The 2,158-nt window shown below is 36.5% G+C and overlaps 1 long non-coding RNA gene across 1 annotated transcript; it reads left to right on the top strand.

Moving 5' to 3' along the window:
* The first annotated feature begins 13 nt into the window (after window positions 1-13).
* Window positions 14-421, top strand: LOC116548346. The gene is made up of 2 exons (XR_004267404.1): window positions 14-106; window positions 283-421. It is a non-coding gene; the product is annotated as an uncharacterized LOC116548346 (long non-coding RNA).
* The last annotated feature ends 1,737 nt before the right edge of the window (window positions 422-2,158 follow it).

The raw sequence follows: 2,158 nt of genomic DNA, 5'->3' as shown, positions 1-2,158 counted from the left end.
TTCTGTAATTTTTAGACACAGACTGCAATATCGGTAGTTGAAGAGGATCTAAAACGATTACAGCTTAAGCTAAGAGCCTCCATGTCCACTAAATGTAACCTGGAAGGTAGGTTGCTTCTTGAGAAGAAATTGCTATGTATTGGAACGATGCAAAATTGCATTAGATAGATAAAGAGTGGTTTCCTGCTTTCATACTTCTCACTCCTCTCAGCACCAAACCCCCAACCAAGTTCTCAAGTTCTTGTGCACACACATAGGGCTCAAATATTTTATCCCTTACAGACCAGATAAAGAAATTGGAAGATGACCGCAACTCACTGCTATCTGCCAAAGATGGACTGGAAGATGAGTTCAGAACCCTGAGGCAGAAAGTGGAGATTCTGAATGAACTGTATCAGCAGAAGGAGATGGCTTTGCAAAAGTAAGATTTTCATCATTTACTGTTCACTGTCATGTGTCTAAATAAAAGTGTACTAATATAAACAATGTTATCTTTTTTAGGATTACTTATACTTTTTTCCATCTCTAATTAGTAGAAATTTGTCTGTCTTCCTATCTGCTTTGTTTCTCATAACCTGCATTTTTCTTTCCTTTCTAACCAGTTTTCAGAAACTGTTGCCTGTAATTCATGTAAGGGGGAGCAGTTGACTGGTACTGACAGTTACTGCTGTGAAAGTGCTTCTCTTTTGAAGATCTGTCCATGCCTTTTCTGTGGCTCCACCGCTTATTTCACTTTCCTTTCTTTGTGGTCAATTATATAATTTCCCTTAAAAAGTCTGAGTGATTTGTATGACGTGTTTTAGTAGAATAAACACTTGAAAAAAGGAAATTTTACTTATTAAAGTACATTAAGTTTTGGACTTCACAGAGTCAAATATTCAGACTAAATGTAATTTTGGCAAAGATGAGGAGTTTTGAATATAGAACTATTTGGTGTATATATTTAGATACTAATCTTCTGAAATACACATCTCAAATTTTGAGCTAGGTATCTTTTGAAAACTATATTTTTATAATTCAAGTTTTTTCTCCACAAAAACATCTGAATTCTCTAAAAATAGATTGTCTGTGGCAGATACTATTTGTGTTTGCTCTTATATTTTACTCTACGGTGTATATGGCAGTGTGTGAGAAGACCTCACTTGCTAAGCAAATTTAACCTTTTAAAATGCTTAGTCTGCTACTGCCGTATGCCATTAAACATTAAAACTATACCATTAACTTTTTCTCTAATTCTTTGCTCACCAAGCAGCTGTTTAGATTTTCCAGATTTTGCTCAGGCCAGCTCTAAATGCCTGTCCTGTTTCAGAGAGACATTCCTCATTTCATTACTTTTAAAAAAAGAGCACGTCTCTGCCTCCAGTAGTAATGTGAATTACTTAAATGGCAACTGTTTTTCTTCATGATCCAGTTAACCAATTATGTGCCACAACATTCATTCAGTCTCCATGTGTGTTTTGTACTCTGTTGTCCACCCTTAAAATCACTGTGTGTGTTCAGGATCTTGTCATCTTTTATGCCAGTCCCCTAGCTAATCGCCTATCTATCTTCAGTCTTTCTTATACATCTGCTTCCAAATTCTGATTGTCTCTATAGCTGCTAGAGTGAACTTTCTAAAATACAAGTCTGTCCATGTCATTATGTGCTTGAAATCTATCAAGTATGCTCCATTCCCTTGAGGGTCAATTCCATACTCCTTAACAGGTACAGAGGCCACTTTCCCCTCAGCCAGCCCTGAGCTGCCTCTCCAGGTGCACTTCCTGTGGTTTCTCCTGATGCTTCTTGAATTGTAGACACTCAACAGTTCCCCATGCCACTCCAAACTTCTTTGTCTTTATGTGTGCTGTTTTTTCTGCAGTAAAAATGTCCTTTATTGTTTCTGCCTGGCAGTCACCTACCTACTGACATGTTCATGCTCCTAAAAATCTTTTCTGGAGTGAGTAGCATAAATAAATAGGTAGCTACACAGACTGAGCACTCATTTGCTTCTTAAATGTAATTCCTAAAATATATTTGAGTTTAAATCTACATATTGGTATCTGCTCTTTATTTGATGGCCTGTTCTATGTTCCTTTTTCCTTTTTTGAATTGTTAGAGTATTTTAAATTCTTCTGCTCTTCTCTATTTAAGCTTGGTGGTTACAAGCTGTTCTAATTGT

The sequence above is a fragment of the Sapajus apella genome, unplaced genomic scaffold (assembly GCF_009761245.1).
Source record: "Sapajus apella isolate SASKATOON/1434 unplaced genomic scaffold, GSC_monkey_1.0 scaffold10306, whole genome shotgun sequence".
NCBI lineage: Eukaryota > Metazoa > Chordata > Mammalia > Primates > Cebidae > Sapajus > Sapajus apella.
The sequence above is the reverse complement of the archived record's forward strand: the minus strand, read 5'-3'. Positions and strand labels throughout refer to the sequence as shown.